At 40.1% G+C, this 20360-nt stretch overlaps 1 protein-coding gene across 1 annotated transcript in view; it reads left to right on the forward strand.

Moving 5' to 3' along the window:
- The window catches only part of C3H4orf45 (chromosome 3 C4orf45 homolog), a 131369-nt gene that overhangs the window by 88525 nt on the left and 22484 nt on the right, over positions 1-20360 (forward strand). The window lies entirely within an intron of this gene.

Below are 20360 nucleotides of genomic sequence, written 5' to 3' on the forward strand. Positions count from 1 at the left end.
ATTCATCTTTGAATTGTTAATGATGTAAAACAGATCATAAACATTTTTGCTGTCTTGGGAGGGAGGAAACTCCTAAGCAAGAATAAAAGATTTAAGCTGGTATAAAAAATTAACTTTCACATTTCATCATGAACGACTGATTATCCTTGGAATTTATTGCCATCAAATAACCTCTTAGTACCCATTTCACTCACGTACAGGTACAGCAGTAAATCAGTGATTGTTTTTGCATATACTAATGTTTGTGCCTTTTGCCATGAGTCTGTATTACATAGACCGTTCACTTTCTTTGTGGGTTCCCAGAGGACCGGGTACGTGGCTGAACACATAGTCGGTGTGTGCTCAGTAAACTCTGGCCAAGACAATGTCTAAAGACAGAAGAAACAGATGGAAAGATTCTGGATCCTTAAGGCTACTAAGTGCCTCAAATTGTCCTGATTAATCAGTTGAATGTTACTTTGGACCTTTATTTTAAACAGGATGCCACCACTCAGAAGCAGAACCTCGATTTTCCCAGCATCCTGAAGACTGCACATAAAAGAAGTAAGCATGACTTCTAGATAAATCTCGATAAGCTCCCATGGATTTTGATAGCTAAAATTTTGCTTCTTTTTATAAGCCCCTTTCTGTTGCACTTACCAATAACTTCCCAGACAACAACTATCCTCGGGTAAACTCCATTAACATTTACATTTTTCTCTATTAATAATTGCTAAATATGGTTGTCTATTCATTTGTTCATCCAAATACAAAATATAAAGATAACTTCCTGTTTTGAATCATCTCCATCACAACTGTTGATCCAGTATCAAATAAGTATCTCCCAGAGGATTAAGATTAAGTGTTTTGCAAACAAGATACAGCATTATCACAAATGATTCTGTGGAGGCAGGGAGAAAAGGAAGATCAATGTCTAAGAAATAAGGTTGGATCAGCTCAGTGATGATACGTCTAAAACGGACCTGTAGCATTGGTTTCCCCTGTTCCTCCTTTGTGGTATTAGCCCCTCAAAATATGCTCTCTCAAGAAGGGGTGGGTGATCATACCTTATAGTACCTCTCCCAGCTGTGTGCATTGGAAGCCTAATGTCCAGTTTTGGAATAAAAAGGAGCAGAGAAGGGCAAAAGGGAGGATTTTTCTCAGGCAGCCAGTGTCGCTGAAATACCACATATGTGGCTGTCTGTGTCAGCAGTAACACCCACCCCACCTATGTGGAAAGCCAATGTAGACGAGGAAAATATGATTAAATACATCTTTAAAGCCCTGATTGTGATTCCTTGGAAGATTCTGTAGGTGTGGACTACACCACACACAAAAAACATCTTTAAAGAGCAGAGGTCTTGTTTTCCTGTGAATGTTCCAAAGAGAAAAGAACAGGGAAAGAAGGCTTGTTCTCCCAGAAAGCACAGATCCTGCCAAATGGTTTCTAAATGTGTTTCTCCAAAATTTCCATGTGCCATCAATGGCTTTTTCGTGCTTTTGGAAATGGGAAGAGCAGAAATCGGTACCACTGTGAGAAAGCAAACATTGAAGGGAACCAGCTTGCTGAGGAAACAGGTTGTGCTTTTAAGTCACAGCACAGATATGGCACCGGTCCTCTTCACAAGCTTGAAATACATGAATACACAGAGTGACATCACCTTCTGATGCTGCAAGGAGAATGTTGAAGTCCCAAAGTGAAGTTTCCACATAATTGCTCTATTTGAAACTCAAGTGAATGACTGTCTCTGGGATTTATATTAGGTAACTAGACTGACTCCCTGGAACTCAAACAGTAATTTTCTTTCTTTAATTTTGTAATCCAAAAAGACATTAATTTTGCCACTTATTAGAACTATTTTTAGTCAACCAGAGACTCTCCAGAGGATGTGGGCCAGAATGCCAAAGAGAAGAATATAAGGTTTGTTTCTGGGCAAGACTGAAGCTGGGTGGTCAGTTATCCAGAATAACCGTCTGTTTTGATCCATTTAAGTCAACATGTTTATTCAAGCTCCTTATTTCGCCAAAATACCGAGAGTTCATTGAATTGTTTGGTCATGAATCAAAGTGGCTGACATGGGTGCTACTATGGGCCCAGCTCAAGTCACAAAAAGGCGGAATACCAAAGACCCAGCTCAGCAGCAGCCCCGGCGCGTCCCTTCTTCAGCCCTCTGGAGTGTTTTCTCTGGCAAAAGTGTCAAAATGAAAGTGGAGTTTGTCCCATTGGTTTTAGACATTATATAAGTAAGGCACAGCCAGTCCTTTCCTCACTGAAGGCTGAAGCCCTATTCTATCTTCTCACCCCGTTTCCCTGCCATTCAGGCCACTAGGAAAATCTTGGTCATCTCTCAAATAACCAACAATGTTTAAGGAAAATTTAAATATGTTTTGTTATTTAAAATCAGTTCTACCACACTCCAAACCCTTTATCATATGCAGTCACAATTTCTGTCGCCAGAGATAGAAAAAGACACTTTTTTGTATCATGATAGAAGCAAGCAAAATTGACTGAAAATGTGATCTATGTCAGGAATTCTGCTAGATGCCGAAGATACAAAAACGTAAGGAATGATTCCTGCCTTTTATCACAGATTTACTGAGGGAGGGAGTCAACATGACTACCCCAAGTGTCATGGGTATGAACAATGGTCTGTGGGGAAGACAGGAGGGACTCATTGTGTCTCAGTGTTGCAGGTGGGTAGACACTGAAGGATGCTTTGTAGGAGAGGTAACACTTGAGCTGCATTTTCAAGGCTGTGTGGGAAATTAAAAGAAGAGTGTGGAGGTGGAGGCCGGAAAGGAATTCCAGCCATATGGGATTGCATAAGCCAAAGCATGGAAGGGTGAACCATCATGATGTCTTAAGGGAATGACTGGTTGTCTGGTATGGTGAAAACACAGGGTATTGTTTTGAAAGCGTGGTGGGAAGCAAGGAGGGAATTGCAGTACAGGGAAAATACTGTGTAGTGTTTTAAACTCCACACTGAAGATTTTGTGCTTAATTCTAATAGGCAATGAGCTGTTCTTTTAAATTCTTTAAGAAAGTGATAAAATCAAATCCATGTGTTAGAAAGAATACCTGATATATAATAGGTATAGAGAACTGTTTGCTGAATGAATGGAGCTGAGGAAGGAGAGACCGAGGGAGACAAGTTACGTGATATTGCAATAATCCTGATGATGGGAGCCTGAATTAGAGAGCTGGGGGTGGTGTGATAGCTTAAAGAAAGACTCAATGAGACTTGGCAACCAACTAAATGTGGAGGGACGGAGGAGAAGTAAAAGTGAAAGCTAATTCTGATATGTCTGTCTTGGGTGACAGAGTATATGGTTATATCATTGACCAAAATAGGGAACACAGGAAGGAGAGAGTATTTTGAGGGGTGACAGGTGGGTAGAGAAAGCAGAGAGATGGGGAGATAAGTTGAGAGGCAGCATTCTATGATAATAATTTATATGGCTAACATATAAATTTTTACTATGGGTCAGATACCATTTTAAATGCTTTATAAGTATTACCTCATTTAATCCTCATAAGTAGTAGTATTACATTATTGTTCCTATTTTATTTTATTTTATTTTTGAGACTGAGTCTGGCTCTGTCACCCAGGCTGGAGTGCAGTGGCACGATCTTGGCTCACTGCAACCTCCACCTCCCGGGTTCAAGCAATTCTCATGGCTCAGCCTCCCGAATAGCTGGGGTTATAGGCACCAACCACCACACCCAGCTAATTTTTTGTATTTTTAGTAGAGATGGGGTTTCACCTGTTTGGCCAGGCTGGTCTCAAACTTCTGCCTAGGCCTCCCAAAGTGCTGAGATTACAGGTGTGAGCCACCACACCCAACTTGTTCCTATTTTATAGGTGAGATAATTGCATAGGTTTGGAAGGCAACAACTCTGAGTTCAAGTCCTAGCTTTTCTGCTTTTTAGCAGTCTGATCTTAAGTATGTAAAAAATGGGTAATAATACCTATTATATGAAATTATTAAAAAGATTAGAGATAATACATGTAAACCAACTGACATAGTGTCTGTAATCTCATATGTCTCAATACATACTAGAAAGTATTATTATTATCAGCTATGAGATGTCCAGTAAAAAGTCAGGCATTTGTGTCTAGATTGTAAGAACTGAAAGTAAAAAATTTAAACATCAATATGTTGATGTTGGTTTGTTCCTTAGGTATAAATACTATTCCCTGGCCTGGAGGTGAGTGGCAGTGTAGAAAGAGAAAATAATTGAGGGTAGAATTCTAGAAAATACCAATGGAAAAGGAACAGAAAGAATAAAAGATTCTTCCAAAAGAAATATAGATGAAATAATGCTAGAGGTAGAAGGAGAGACATAGAAAAGTTTTGCAAGCCCAAAAGGGAAAGAGTTTCTAAGAAGGCAATGTCAGCAATCACAGATGCTTCTGGGAAGCCATATATGAAAGTCTGAAAAGAGATGATTTTATTTGACAGATAGAAAAGAGCTTGCTCTTGGTTGGGGTAAGAACCATTACAATGAAGTAATGGCAACCCAAGGCACAACTTCAGCATATGGAGGAGGGGCAAATGAAGAAGTGGAAAGAAAAGGAATAGGTAAATTTTCCTTTAAATAGTGAGTCTCCATTTTATTTCACAATGATACAGTTTGGCAAGTACTTCAGGAACGGTGAACTAAGGACCTCCAAAAATATGCTCCTCTGAAAAAGAAACAAGAACACTGGCAAAAATCATCAAAATCACCTTTTTGAAAACACTGGAGACGTGTTTTCACACCTGTAATCCCAGCAATTTGGGAGGCTGAGGCAGGCAGATCACTTGAGGTCAGGAGTTTAAGATCAACATGGTGAAACCCTGTCTCTACTAAAAATACAAAAATTAGCAGGGCATGGTAGTGCGTGCCTGTAATCCCAGCTACTCAGGAGGCTGAGGCAGGCAGGAGAATCGCTTGAACCCAGGAGGTGGAGGTTGCAGTGAGCCGAGATCATGCCATTGCACTCCAGCCTGGGTGACAGAGCAAGACTCTGTTATAATTAATAAAGAAAGAACGAACAAGAAACCACTGGGAATGAACCAAATGCTCGCAGCAATTCTTGGAGCATTTATTTGAGAAATATGGCTGAATCTTGGTAATAACAGTGATTTCTGTGCCATTTGAAATTGTACTATTCCCATCCCTCTCTTCCTAGCTCCATGGCAGCCTTGAAAACCCACAACCTCACATCCATGGAAACTGTGAACCTCAGCAGCTTACCAGTCACTGGAAGTTGAACACAGATTTGAAGCTCTTTGAGAAGCCCTGTACCCAAAGAAATGTCATTTTTGACCTGTCTTGAAATCCCTTGAACAGCTTCATTCTCAGGGCTTGCTTTTGTTTGACCTGACTCTCTGTGTGCTCTACCCCACAGACATTTGCCAATAGCAAAAAATTAACACACCCAAAGAAATGAGAAAGAATGGCCCATACACAAGGTGAAAAAACAGTTGATAGAAACTATCTCCAAGGAAACTGAAACATTAGAATTACCAGACAAAAACTTTATTTATTCTTTATGTATGTATATATGTATGTGTATATATATGCATGCATGTTTTGACACAGTCTCACTCTGTCACCCAGGCTGGAGAGCAGTGGTGCAATCTTGACTCATTGCAACCTCTGCCTCCTGGGTTCAAGCAATTATCCTGCCTCAGCCTCCTGAGTAGCTGGGATTACAGGTTCCCACCTCTATTCCTGGCTAACTTTTGTATTTTTCATAGAGATGGGGTTTTGCCAAGTTGGTCAGGCTGGTGTCTAATTTCTGACCTCAAGTGATTCACCTGCCTCGGCCTCCCAAAGTGCTGGGATTACAGGCGTGAGCCACCATGCCTGGCTCTGACATACAATTCTTGAAATTGTTTAGTGTTAAGAATTTTAACTTAGCCAGGTGTGGTGGCGGGCACATGTAGTCTCAGCTACTCGGGAGGCTGAGGCAGGAGAATGGTGTGAACCCGAGAGGTGGAGCTTACAGTGAGCCGAGATCATGCCACTGCACTCCAGCCTGGGCGACAGAATGAGACTCCGTCTCAAAAAAAAAAAAAAATAATAATAATTTTAATTGTCTTCTTTAAAAGAACACTGCATAAACAAATGTATTATTTATTTACGGAAAGAAAAACAAATTGTAACTGGTATTTCTACCTGAAGCCAGGCTGGTCTTGAACTCCTGGCCTCAATCTATCCACCCACCTCAGCCTCCCAAAGTGCTGGAATTACAGGCATGAGCCACCATGCCCAGCCCAAAGACTTTAAATCAGCTGTTATAAATATGTTCAAAGCAGTAAAGGAAACTGTATCTGAACAATTAAAGGAAAGTATGAGAATAATGTTTTATCAAGCAGAGGATATCAATAAAAAGATAGTAGTTATTTTAAAAATTCTGGAGTTGCTGGGCACAGTGGCTTACACTTGTATTCCCAGCACTTTGGGAGGCCAAGGTGGGCAGATCACTTGAGGTCAAGAGTTTGAGACCAGCCTGGACAACATGGTGAAACCCTATCCCTACTGAAAATACAAATGTTAGCTGGGTGTGCTGACATACACCTGTAATCCCAGCTACTCAGGAGGCTGAGGCGCAAGAATCTCCTGAGTCTGGGAGGCGGAGGTGGTGGTGAGATTGTGCCACAACTCTCCAGCCTGGGCAAAAGAGCCAGACCTTGTCTCAATAATAATGATGATAATTTCTGGGCTGGGCATGGTGGCTCATGCCTGTAATCCCAGCACTGTGGGAGGCTGAGGCAGGTGGATCACCTGAGGTCAAGAGTTCAAGACCAGCCTAGCCAACGTCATGAAACCCTGTCTCTACTAAAATTACAAAAATTAGCCGGGCATAGTGACAGTGCCTCTAGTCCCAGCTGCTTGGGAGGCTGAGGTACAAGAATTGCTTGAACCCAGGAGACGGAGGTTGCAGTGAGCCGAGATCATGCCACTGCATTCCAGCCTGGGTGACAGGATGAGACCCCATCTAAAAATAAAGTTCTGGAGTTGAAGAGTATAATAAAAAATAAAAAATTTACTAAATTTACTAGAGGAGCTCAAGGGCAGATTTGTGCTGTCAAAAAGTAATCAGTGAACTTGAATATAGGTCAATTGAGATTATCCACTCTGAGGGACAGAAAAGAAAAAAAATGGAGAAAAATGAACAGAGCCTCTGAGACTGTGGGACTCCATCAAGTGTGCTAACATAGCAAAATGGTAATCCCAGAAGTAAATGAGAGAGAGAAAGGGGAAGAAAGAATATATGAAGAAATAATAGCCAAAACTTCCCACATTTGATGAAAAACAGTAATCTATATATTCAAGAGGTTTAACAAACTCTGAGTAAGATAAGCTCAAAGATTCATCATAGTCAAACTGTTAAAAGGTAAAGACAGAGAATCTGGAAAGTAGAAAATGAAAAGCAACCGTCATATACAACAGATCCTTAGTAAAGGCTGGACACAGTGACTCATGACTCTAATCCAGTGTTTCGGGAGGCCAAAACAGAAGAATTGCTTGAGGCCAGGCCTGGCCAGGTGTTTGAGAACAGCCTGGGCAATGTAGTCAGACCTCATCTCTATCCAAATAAAAATAAAAAATTTAGCTGGGCATGGTAGTGCATGCCTGTAGTCCTAAATACTCAGGAGGCTAAGGCAGAAGGATCACTTGAGTTCAAAGCTGCAGTGAGCTGTGATCCCACCACTACACTCCTGGGTGATGGAATCTCTCAAAAAAAAACAACAACAACAAAAAAAACTCTTTTAAAAAAAAAGCCAGGTATGGTAGCTCACGCCTGTAATTGCAGCACTTTGGGAGGCTGATAAGGGTAGATCCCTTGAACCTAGGAGTTTGAGACCAGCCTGGCAACATGATAAAATCCTGTCTCTATAAAAAAGACAAAACTAGTCAGGCAAAGTCGTGTGCACCTGTAGTCCCAGCTACTTGGGAGGCTATGGTGGGGAGGATTGCTTGTGCTTGGGAGGTCGAGGCTTCACTGAGCTGTGACTGTACCACTGCACTGCGGCCTGGGTGATAGAGCAAGACTCTTTTAACTCAGAGTGAGAGAGAGAGAGAGTTGAGATCCTCAATAAGATTAACATGAATTACAGCAGAAACCTTGGAAGCCAGAAGGCAGGAGGTATGACATATTCAACGTGCTAAAAGAAAGACTGTCAGCCGAGAATTCTGTGTATGCAGAAATTTGTAGTATGCAGGAATACTATGCTTTTATGCTTCAAAAATGAAAGAGAAAGTAAGATATTCTCAGATATACAAAAATTGAGGAATGTTTTCACTAGCAGACCTGCCCTGCAAGAAATGTTAAAGAGGATATTTCAGGCTGAAATGAAAGGACCACACAAATGAACTCAAATCCACATGAAGTAATAAAGAGCCCTGGTAAAGGGCACTGGTAACTACATAGGTATATTATAAAGTCAGTATTAATATATTTTTGATTTGTAACTTCTCTTTTCTCCTATGTGATTTAAAAGATAACTGCATAAAACAATAATTATAATATATTGATAGGCTTATAATTTAGAAAAATGTAATTTGTCTAAAACTAATAGCACAAAGGAGGAAATGGAGTTAAACTGAAGCAAAGTTTTTTATATGATGGAAATTAAGTTGGTATTAATCCTAACTAGATTATTTTGAAATAAGATATTAATGATAATCCCCAGACCAGTCACTAAGAAAGTAACTAAAAAACACATACTAAAAGATACAACAAGGGAATTAAAATAGTGTACTATTTAAATGAAATGCGAGGCTACAATGATAGAAAATATCTACCACAAAAGAAAGCATGAAGAGATAAACAAAAAATATTCATGACTTAATAGAAAAACAAGTAGCAAAAGAACAGACATAAATCCTACCAAATAAATGACTATGACCACATTAAATGTAAATGGACTGAACAATCCAATCAAATGCCAGAGATTGTGCTGGATGTGGTGGCTTATGCCTGTAATCCCATCACTTTGGGAGGCCAAGGCAGGAAGACTGCTTGGGGCCAGGAGCTTGAGACCAGTCTGGGCAATAGAGCGAGGCCCCATCTCTACAAAAGGAATTTTTTTAAATAACCAGGCATGGTGACATGTACCTGTAGTCCTAGCTACTCAGGAGGTTGAGGTGGGAGGATCACTTGAGCCCAGGAAGTTGAGGCTGCAGTGAGCCAAGATCATACCACTGTACTGCAGCCTGGGTGACAGAGTGAGACCCTGTTTCTAAAAGTAAATAAGTACAAAGTTTTTAAAAGTAAGAGATTGGCCAGAAAAAAGAAAACACAATTCAAGTATACATTGTCTATAAGAGACATACTCTAGATTCAAAGACATATAAAGTGAAAGTAAAAAATACATCAGACAGTAGTAATCAAAGAGAGTTAGAATGGTTACTCTAATATCAGACAATTTAGACTTCAAGACAAAAGCTGTTAGATAAAGGAGAGCTTTTTTAAGAGTCTACAGATCCAACTGGAAAATATATTTTTTTTAAAAAGAGGGCATTTTATAATGACAAAATGGTCAGTCTATCAGGAAGACATAGTAATTATAAATAAATGTGTACCTACAACAGGGCCCCAAACACATGAAGCAAAAACTGACAGAACTAAAGGGGGAAATAGACAATTCAACAATAATAGTTGGACAATTAAATACTCCACTCACATTTTTTGTAAATTTGATTTTATTTTAGATTGAGGGGTATATGTGTAGGTTTGTTATACAGGTATACTGTGTAATTGTGGGGTTTGGGCTTCTAGTGTACTCATTACCCAAATAGTGAACGTTGTATCCAACGGGTAATTTTTCAACTCTCACTCTCCTCTGTTTCCTTTTTTGGATTCCCCAGTGTCTATTATTTTCATATTTATGTCCATGTGTATTCATTGTTTAACTCCCACTTATAATTGAGAATATGTGTTTAAGTACTCCACTTTCAATAACAGAACAACTAGGCAGAAAATCAACAAGAAATTAAAAGACTTGAACAACACAATAAACCAACTGGATCTAACAGATATCTATAGGATACTTTACCTTATGACAACAGAAAATACATTCTTTTCAAGTGCTCATGGAACTTTCTCCGAGATAGACCATATATTGGGCCATAAAATAAGTCTCAGTATATTTAAGAGGCATGAAATCATGGAACTATGATGAAATCTTCAGCCATAATACAAATTAAATTTAAAATCAATAATTAAAAATTTGTAAATATTAATAAACTTATATAACCAATAAGTCAAAAAAGAAATCACAAGGGAATTAGAAAATACTTTGAGATAAATGAAACAAACATATAACACATGAAAACTTTAGGGATGCAGTGAAGGTAATGCTTAGAGAGAAATGTATAACTATCAATGCTTACAATAAAAAGGGAAGATGTAAAACCAAGAACCTAACCTTACACCTTTAAAAAAAAAAAAAAAAAACTAGAAAATGAAGTACAAACTAAATTCAAAGCAAGTGGAAGTAAGGAAATAATAACTAATAAAAATAGATAAAGAATAGAAAAGCAATCAGGAACATTTTTTTTTTAAAGTTGGTTCTTGAATGATATAATTGACAAAACATTAGTGAGACTGACTGCTATGGTCTGAATGTTTACGTCCCCTCAATATTCTTATGTTAAAGTCTTCAACCACAAGGTGATGGCATTAGAAAGTGGGGCCTTTGGAAGGTGACTAGATCATGAAGGTGGGATTAGTGTCTTCATAAAAGAGGCTTGAGAGAGACCCACCCTGTGAAGACACAGGAAGAAGATGGCTGTCTAGGTGGAAGCAAGTCTTTACTAGACACTAAATCTGCTGGGGCCTTGATCCTGGACTTCTCATCTTCCAAATTTCTGTTATTGATAAGCCACTCAGTGTATGGTATTTTGTTACTGCAGTTCAGATGAACTAAGACTGGTGTTCCCATCCCCTGGGCTGCAGACCTGAACTAGAGTACACAGGAAGAGATGAGCAGCGGGCCAGAGAGCATTACTGCCTGAGCTCTGCCTCTTGTCAGATCAGCGGCAGCATTAGATTCTCACAAGAGTGTGAACCCTATTGTGAACTGCACATGTGAGGGATCTAGGTTGCGTGCTCCTTATGAATCTAAGTAATGCCTGAGGATCTGAGGTGACAGTTTCATCCTGAAACCACCCGATTCAACCCTCTCTTCATTCATGGAAAATTGTCTTCCATGAAAGTGATCCCTGGTGCCAAAAAGTTTGGGGACTGCTGAACTAAGATACTAAGAAATATGAGAAAACATTTAAATTACTAAAATCAGGAATAAAATAAGGACATCACTACTGATCTTATAGAAATAAGAATTATTATAAGGGAGTACTGCAAACAATTATATGCCAACAAATCAGATCAATAAAATTGATAAATTCCTAGAAAGATACAAATTACCAAAATTGATTCAAGAAGAAATAGAAAATATGAATAGACCTATAACAAGTTAAAAAATTAAATCATTAATCAACAAACTTCCCACAAAGAAAAGCTGAAGCCTAAATAACTTCACTGGTAAATTCTAGCAAACATTTACAGAATAATCAACAAATTCTTCACAAACTTGTTTCCAGAAAAATGAGGAGGAAACACTTCCAATTCATTTATTACTCTGTTACCAAAGCAGACAAAGATGTAACAAGAAAACTACAGACTAATACCTGCTATGAATATAGATACAAAATATGTTCAACAAAATACTAGTAAACCAAATCTAGCAACATAAAAAGGATTATACATCATGACCAAGTGGAATCTATCCCAGGAATGCATGGTTGATTTAATGTATGGAAATCAATCAATGTGTAATATACCATGTCAACAGAATGAAGGATAAAAACCACATGGTCAAACCAGGCATGGTGGTACAAACCTGGAGTCTCAGTGACTTGGGAGGCTGAGGTGAGAGGATCCCTTTTATATTTTGAAACTAAAAGTTCAAGTATAACCTGGGCAATGTAGTAAGACCCTGTTTGAAAAAACAAACAGGCCAGGTGTGGTGGTTGACTTCTGTAATCCCAGTGCTTTGGGAGGCCAAGGCAGTTTGATCACCTGAGAGTCAGGAGTTTGAGACCAGTCTAACCAATATGGTGAAACCATGTCTCTACTAAAAATACAAAAAAATTAGCCAGGCGTGGTGGTGGGCATCTGTAATCCCAGCTACTTGGGAGGCTGAGGCAGGAGAATCACTTGAACCCAGGAGGCGGAGGTTGCAGTATGCAGAGATTGCGCCATTGCACTCCAGCCTGTGTAACAAGAGCAAAACTTTGTCTCAAAAGCCAAAAAACAAAAACCATCCATACGATCATCTCAGTAAATGCAGAAAAAGCATTTGACAAAAACTCTAACCCTTTTTCATAATGAAAAACACTCAACAAACTAGGAATAGAGGGGGATGTTCTCAACCTGACTGCATTAGTTTGCTTGCACTGCTGTAACAAAATACCACAGACTGGGTGGCTCAACAACAGAGATTAATTTTCTCACAGTTCTGGAGCTAGAAAATCAAGATCAAGGTACTGTTAGCATTGGTTCCTGGTAAGGCCACTATTTTTGGCTTGGAGATTGCTATTTTCTGTGTCATTACATGGTTTTTCTGTGTGCATATGCAGAGAGACAGCTCTCTGGTGTCTCATTCTCGTTTTATAAGGACACCAGTGCTATTGGATAAAGGCCCCACCCTTATGATGTCACCTAACCTTTATTATCTCCTTAGAGGTCCTATCAGCAAATAGGATCACCTTGGGGGTTAGAACGTCAACATATAAACTTGGGGAGAAAACCAACCTATAACGTTGATAAAGTGCATCTATTAAAAAAACCACAGAAAATATAATATTTAATGGTAAAAAACTGCATGTGTTTATTATATGATCAAAAACAAGACAAGGATATCAGTTCTCACTATGTCTATTCAACCTTGTGATAGGTATTCTAGCCAGAGCAATTAGATAGAAAACAAAATAAAAGGCATCATATTGGATAAGAAGAAGTAATACTATCTCTAGTTGCTGATAACATGATCTTATATATAAAAAATCCTAAGGAATCTACATAAAATCTATTAGAACTAATGAGTTCAGTAGATCACAGGATATAAGATCAAGATACAAAAATCAATTGTATTTTTATATATTAGCAATGAAGAGTCTAAAATGAAATTAAAACAATTTCATTTATAATAACATCAAAAGAATAAGATATTTAGGAATAAATTTAACAAGCACAAGATGTGCACACTGAAAACAACATCGTTGAAAGAAAGTAAAGAAGACCCAAATAAATAGAAATACATATTAATTAACCAGAAGACTTAATACAGTCTTCTCTAAATAGATCTATAGATTCAATGCCGTCCCTATCAAAATCTCAACTGGCTTCTTTGTAGAAATCAACAAGTGTATCCTAAAATTCAAATGGAAATACAAGGGATCCAGAATAGCCAAAACAATCTTAGAACAAAGTTGGAGAACTCACTCTTTTCTATTTCAAAACTTACTATAAAGCTACAGTAATCAAGACAGTATGATACTGGCATAAAGATAGATATATAGATCAAAGGAATAAATCTTAGAGTCCAGAAATAAACCCTTACATTTATGGTCAACTAACAAGGATGCTGAGACAATTCAATATGTTAAAATAGTCTTTTTGACAATGGTCCTGGGATGACTGGATATCCATCAAGTGATGAATGTATAAACAAACTATTATATATCCATACCATGAAATATTATTTGGCCATAAAAAGGAATGAAGTACATCCCACAACATGGACAATTCTTGAAATCATTATTCTAACTTAAGACAATCAAAAGGCCACATTTTGTGTGATTCCATTTATATAAAATGTCCCCAATAGGCAAATGCATAGAGATAGAAAGTGGATTAGTTGTTGCTCGGGGCTGGAGGAAGGGGAGAATGGGGACTATTAATGAATATAAAGTATCTTTTTGGGGTTGGTGAAAATGTCTGAAATTATTAAGTGGTTGTGATTGCATAATCTTTTGAATATAATAAAACCCTTACGAATTGGTCACTTAAATGTGTGTGGATTCAATAGCATATGAATTATATCTCAGTAGTTACCTAAAACATGATTGAATGATATCTCACCATCTGGATCTCATGATAAAAAATCAATTTATTTAATCAGCAGATATATACAGTATCTTCTTCCAGACATTTGGGGATGTCTCAGAGATACCTGACCATGTTCCTCTTCCCTTCCCCCACAATACAGTGTTAGAGCCACGAGGTGCAGCCTGGTAAAGGGACTGTCTGCCCCAGAGTGGGGAGTTGGGGGACTGTGATGGTCCAGAGCACAGTGAGAAGGGGTCTGCTGGGGAGAGCATCCTGGGTTGGGATGTTGGGTTCCAAGTGCTGTGAGGAGGGCATACACAAGGCAGAGGAGGTGGCAGTAGCATTGGGATATTGATTATAGACAAGGAGGCAGATCAAACAAGTAAATATGTAAAAGGAATGGGAGCCAGGTTTATCCCTGTAGTAGAAGAAATTTACAAATATGGCAAGGGAGAAAACTATAGCTCAGGAACAGTGTCACCTCTGTAGCAATAAGAATGCTTAACACTGAGATCTTGGTTTTTTAAATACCATTCTCCATGAAAAGGAACTAGAGTTCTGTATTAATCTTTTCTCACACTGCTATAAAGATATAGCTGAGACTGGGTAATTCATAAAGAAAAGAGGTTTAATTGACTCACAGTTCTGCAGGCTGTACAGGCTTCTGCTTCTGGGGAGAGCTCAGAAAACTTACAAACATGGCAGAAAATGAAGGGAAAGCAGAAGCAGGCACATCTTCCTATGGCCAACAGGAGAGAGAGAGAGCGAAGTGGGAGGTGCTACACACTTTTTTTTCTTTTTCTTTTTCCTTTTAAATTTTGAGATGGGGTCTCACTCTGTTGCGCAGGCTGGGGTGCAGTGGAGTGATTTCAGCCCACTACAGCGGGGTTCAAGCAATTCTTGTGCCTCAGCCTCCCAAGTAGGTGGAATTACAAATGCGTGCCACCATGCCTGGGTAATTATTTTTGTATTTTTAGTAGAGACGGGTTTTCACCATGTTGGACAGGCTGATCTTAAACTTCTGACCTCTGGTGATCTGCCCACCGTGGCCTCCCAAAGTGCTGGAATTACAGGCTTGAGCCACTGTGCTCAGCCTACACACTTTCCAACAACCAGATCTTGTGAGAACTCTGTCATGAGACAGCACTAGGGTGATTATCGGGGGAAATGGCCCTTGGTATTTCAATGTAGGTTATTTCCATTTTCCATAAGTGTCAGCCAGCTGAGAAATAAAGAGAAAGAGTACAAAGAGAAGAATTTTACAGCTAGGTTGCCGGGGGTGATATCATATATTGGTAGGACCATGATGCCCACCTGAGCCTCAAACCAACAAGTTTTGTCCGGCCACGGTGGCTCAAGCCTGTAATCCCAGCACTTTGGGAGGCCGAGACGGGTGGATCACAAGGTCAGAAGATCGAGACCATCCTGGCTAACACAGTGAAACCCCGTGTCTACTAAAAAATACAAAAAACTAGCCGGGCGAGGTGGCGGGCGCCTGTAGTCCCAGCTACTCGGGAGGCTGAGGCAGGAGAATGGCGTAAACCCGGGAGGCGGAGCTTGCAGTGAGCTGAGATCTGGCCACTGCACTCCAGCCTGGGCGACAGAGCGAGACTCCGTCTCAAAAAAAACAAACAAAAAAAAACCAAGTTTTTTTATTAAGGGTTTCAAAAGGGGAGGGGGCGTAATAACAGAGTAAGTACAAAGATCACATGCTTCAAAGAGCAAAAAGCAGAACAAAGATCACATGCTTCTGAGGGAACAGGACAAAGGGCAAAAGCAGAACTACTGATAAGGGCCCAACAAAGATCACAAGGCAAAGGGCAAAAGCAAAACTACTGATAAGGGTCTATGCTCAGTGATGCATGTATTTTCTTGATAAACATCTTAACAGAAAACAAGGTTTGAGAGCAGAGAACTGGTCTGACCACAAATTTACCAGGGTGGAGTTTTTTCCCTACCCTAGTAAGCCTGAGGGTACTACAGGAGACCAGGGTGTATCTCAGTCCTTATCTCAACCACATAAGACAGACACTCCCAGAGCAGCCGTTTATAGACCTTCCCCGAGGAATGAGTTCCTTTCCCAGGGTATTAATATTCTTTGCTAGGAAAAGAATTTAGCGATATCTCTCCTACTTGCACATCCGTTTATAGGCTCTCTGCAAGAAGAAAAATATGGCTCTTTTTGCCTGACCCACAGGCAGTCAGACCTTATGGTTGTCTTCCCTTGTTCCCTAAAAATCACTGTTATTCTGTTCTTTCTCAAGGTGCACTGATTTCATATTGTTCAAACACACATTTTACAATCAATTTGTACAGTTAACACAATTATCACAGTGGTCCTGAGGTGACATACATCCTCAGCTTACAAAGATAACAGGATTAAGAGATTAAAGTAGACAGGCATAAGAAATTATAAAAGTATTATTTGGGAACTGATAAATGTCCATGAAATCTTCACAATTCATCTTCCTCTGCCGTGGCTCCAGCCGGTCCCTCCATTTGCAGTCCCTGACTTCCTGCAACAGGGGATGGTGCTAAATGATTAGAAACCACCCCTGTAATCCAATCCCCTCCCACCAGGCCCCACATCCAACAAGTTCCTTCACAAAATGGATTATTCCAGGGCTGGGGTGGGAAAAGATGACCCTGGAACAACTTTTGTGCCAAAACACAAGGAAGTGTATGAAGAATGACAGGGACATGTCAAAAGGACACGGAAGCCAGATTGAAGGGGCTTCTACTAGCCAAATCTGGGATAACTTGAGCATCATAAATGAACAATGTTATTGATGGATTATTACATATTTGATAAAGCAGGAAACCGTGAGCCCATACTGAAATAAATAGATTTAAACAAATAAAACATTTGATATGGGATGAAAGTTTTACGTAATTTCAAAGTACTTTTCCAAAAAGTACTAATAACAAGAAATGTGATGGTAAAAAGGAGAATTCTGGTAGGTAGCATTTTAAGCAAGTGACCTAAGTGAACATCATCAGTAATGGAACAACTCAAAATTATGGTCATTCTGTATTATTCCTGTCCAAAGATGCATAACCCAAATCTAACCAAGAGGAAACATAAGAAACCCAAATTGAGGGACATCTACAAAATAACCAGCCTGGATTCTTCAAAAGCATCAAGGCTATGTGAATGTCCCAGGAAGACTGAGAAACGGTTCCAGACTGAAGGAGACATAAAAACTAAATGTAACACGTGATTCTGAACTGGATCCTTTTGCAAAATGGGCATTATTGGGATGCCTGCCAAACTTGAATGGTGTCTGAGCATTCGATGGTAGTAATATAAAAATGTTAATTTTACCATTTTCTCTGCTTTTGACAGTTATGTCGAGGTTATGTAGAGTGTCCTTGTTTGTGGGAATTACACACGGATATACTTGGGATGATAGGTATCCTGTCAACAATGTACTTTTAACTGGTTCAGGAAAAGAAGATTTTGTACTGTGCTTCCAACTTTTCTATAAGCTTCAAGTTGTTTCAAAAAACAACCAAAAAGAAAAGTATCTGACCCTGAGGGGTCTATTTAGTGTAATAATTAAATAGTAAGAATGTTGCACTAAAAATGTCTGGTGGTGGTATTCATTGTGGAGCACGTGTGTGTTTGCTGCTATTTTGTGTATGCCCTGACACCTACCCATCACGCAGGCCTGGCACTCATGGCCCATCTGGAGCCAAACCTTCTGCTCCTTGGTTTGTCTCTTTAGACTTTGGGGCCCATCTGGGGCCCAGTTCAATACAGTGCGGGTAAATCCCCGTAGTTGATGTGGCCAGTATATTTGTAAAACCTTTAATATATTTGAACTACCTCTAATTTTTAACTTTCTATTGCTTCTGTTGATCCCAATTTCAAGGATGCAGGAGATACTGAATTTAAATTAAAAGACAATAAAATATTTTAGCACTTAAGTGAAGACTAAAGACGGACAAGGATGTTTCTTTTCTAAACTCTTCTCCATAGTTACTTGTATAACATGTTAAAGAAAAGGTGACATTTGCGTGAAATAGTTTTCACATGCATCATTAATCAAGCTGATATAAACTATAAGCACTATCTGTTGCTCACATTCTCACCATCAGCTATCCTGCCTTTGAAGCTTTCTTGAAATTATTTCCAGCTATTAATCTGTACTTGTAAATAACACAACTCAGACAAACTGGACCACGGGGATCCAGTCCTACATAACTGCCTGGCGGGTTGGGAAAGAGGCTGTAGAGCAGGTGGAGTGAAGGGAGTGGGAGGGAAGGCAGGCGCCCTTCATGTCACTCAGTTCTGATCTTCCCTGTCCTTCCCTCTTCATTCTCCAAGATTAGTTGAGTGTCAGTTATGTGTCAGGCAGGGTAATGGCACTGGGGAGCCAATGACGAATGAGATACACTCTGGGCCTTTTAAGGAGCACTGAATTTGTAGAAAGAGAGACTGCTGAGCTAGGAATTCAAGAATATTCTAATAGTTTCTACAAAAGAAGTCAGTCCAGGCACGATGGTTTGCACCAGTAATCCCAGCACTTCGGGAGGCCGAGGCGAGTGGATCGCCTAAGGTCAGGAGTTTGAGACCAGCCTGGCTAACATGGTGAAACCTTGTCTCTACTAAAACTACAAAAATTAGCCAGGCGTGGCGGGTGCCTGTAATCCCAGAGACTTGGGAGGCTGAGGCAGGTAAATTGCTTGGACCTGGGAGGCAGAGGTTGCAGTGAGCTGAGATCGTGCCATTGCACTCCAGAGCCTGGGAGACAGAGAATCTGTCTCAAAAAAAAAAAAAAGTCAAATAGTGCTATTAAAGGAGAAAAATTGCTTCATGACAGGAATAAAAAAAGTCTTCATGGAAAAGGTAATGTTTAAAGCCCCAACTTAATTGCAGTTTTCCAGGAAAGAAGGAGGAGAGGGAATCACAAGCAGAGGAAATTGAAGCAAAAGGCTGTGAGTCTCAGAGTGCAGCTTCTTTGGAGCTCATCGAGGAGAAGGCGAAGGCAAAAGGAAGGATTGTGTGTGTCTGAAAGTAGAGACAGGCTGAGGAGAGTGGGTCAGAAGGATCCACTGGGGTTGGACCTTTTTTTTTCCCCCTGCTCTGTCACCCGGGCTGGAGTGCAGTGACGTGATCTCGGCTCACTGCAACCGCCTCCCAGGTTCAAGTGATTCTCCTGCCTCAGTCTCCTGAGTTGCTAGGATTACAGGCATGTACCACCACGCCCAGCTAGTTGTTTGTATTATTATTATTATTATTATTTTGAGATGGAGTCTTTCTTTGTCACCCAGACTGGAGTGCAGTGGTGCGATCTTGGCTCACTGCAACCTTCGCCTCCCGGGTTCAAGTGATTCTCCTGCCTTGGCCTCCTGAGTAGCTAGGATTATAGGCATGTGCCATTACACCCAGCTAACTTTTTGTATTTTTAGTAGAGACTGGGTTTTGCCATGTTGGCCAGGATGGTCTTGATCTCCTGACTTCATGATCTGCCTGCCTCAGTCTCCCAAAGTGCTGGGATTACAGGTGTGAGCCACCATGCCCAGTAGGACCATTTTAAAAAAGAAAGCAGACAGACCGAGTGGTGACTCATGCCTGTAATCCCAGCACTTTGGGAGGCTGAGGCAGGAGGATGGCCGGAGGTCAGGAGTTCAAGACCAGCCTGGCCGACATGGTAAAACCCTGTCTCTACTGAAAATACAAAAACTTAGCCAGGCATGGTGGCACGCACCTGTAATCCCAGCTACTTGGGAGGCCAAAGCAGGAGAATTGCTTGAACCTGGGAGGTGGAGGTTGCAGTGAGCCAAGATTACGTCATTGCACTCCAGCCTGGGTGACAGAGGGAGACTCTGTCTCTACATACATACATAAAATAAAAGTGGACAGAAACCAAACAGCAACAACAAACTCCCCGTATGATATGCTGAGGAGCTCAGACTTTATTCTAGAATGATGGGATGTCAGGTGAGGGTCTGCTGGAGACAGCCATGGTCACTTCCCTCCCACCACATGGATTCTGTGATTCTCAGGAGCAGGAAGGAACTGCCTGACCACTGTATGATGGGAGAATTGCTCACACTCTTGTATTTTTAGTAGAGACTGGGTTTCGCCATGAGATCTTCACTGAGATCTCTGCTCAAACATTACCTCGTCCTCTCCTGTCTAACCTCATGAAAATAGCATGCCTAGGATTTTCTACTCATCTGTCTTTTTCTTCCTAGTACTTCCCAAATATTTCAGTTATCTGTTTGTTTTTTGTCTCCCCTACAGGTATATAAACTCTA

Source organism: Papio anubis, chromosome 3 (genome assembly GCF_008728515.1).
Source record: "Papio anubis isolate 15944 chromosome 3, Panubis1.0, whole genome shotgun sequence".
Lineage (NCBI taxonomy): Eukaryota > Metazoa > Chordata > Mammalia > Primates > Cercopithecidae > Papio > Papio anubis.